A 1,107-nucleotide genomic window follows, 5' to 3' on the forward strand; every position below is an offset into this window, starting at 1 on the left:
ATCTAGAAGGAGCTTGCTCTCGAAAGTCAATGGCCTATTTTGGTTAGTAGGACGGTCCCATGAGAGATCAATAATTATGGGATTATGATCGGATATGGTCCTGGGGGCAACTTCAATGTGTGCCGAAGAGGCATTTTGATCCGAAAGAAAAGCATAGTCAAGGCGTACCATTTTATTACGTGGGGCAGAATAGAATGTATATCCACCCATATCCTGATGGTGATAGTGCCATAGATCTATAAGACCATGGTCCAACAAAAGAATTTGGAGAGCCTTGAATACTTGAGGCTAGTTACGACAAGTTAGGAGATTGATTAGAAAGATTAATATTAAAGTCGCCAGTAAATAATATTGGATGGGGCCATCCCACTAATTCCAAATTTAGGCTCCTGAGAACTTGCGGATCATCTAAATTGGAAGCGTATATTGAGCAGACTGACAATGGAGATCTGTTCAGCAAGAGTTCAATAATTGCCCATCTTCCAAAATGTTCCACCTTCACCCTTTTAATAGATCCAACCCCATTCTTCAGGAGAATAGCTACACCCCTGATTGTAGATGTTTGTCTAGAACAGGCAACCAACTCATATCCAGGAAATCTTAACCAGCTATGTTTAGTCCACGGGATATGAGTCTCCTGTAAGCAAATTAGATCGACATGTAGAATTTGGAGAATCTTGTAAAACATCCTACGCTTCTTGGGATCATTCAAACCACATATATTCCATGTGACACAGCGTAGCCTACCCCACCCCATTCAAAAAGTAGAAAAACCAACAACCAACAATACTCGATTTACTATTAGTACTGTACAGAAAAATTACTGGACCTCTGAACAAGAATATACATAGTGTAGACAATATTTGAGTCATTAGCGCATCAATCAGGTTTCCTAAACACAAAAAAGATACTAGAAACAGAAACAGCCTCCTGAGCACCCGCCACCAAAACACCCCCCGAACCCCACCAAACCCCCCCCAAACCTCCCCGAAACCACCCCCCACCCCCATGTAGAGCAACAGGACCATGGTCCTTTTGATGGTCCGGTTGGTGAGATCCACTTTCTCCCGGAACCGGAGACCCCCCCCCCCCTCCGTTGAAGCACTA

Source organism: Lissotriton helveticus, chromosome 1_2, assembly GCF_964261635.1.
Source record: "Lissotriton helveticus chromosome 1_2, aLisHel1.1, whole genome shotgun sequence".
In the NCBI taxonomy this organism is placed as follows: domain Eukaryota; kingdom Metazoa; phylum Chordata; class Amphibia; order Caudata; family Salamandridae; genus Lissotriton; species Lissotriton helveticus.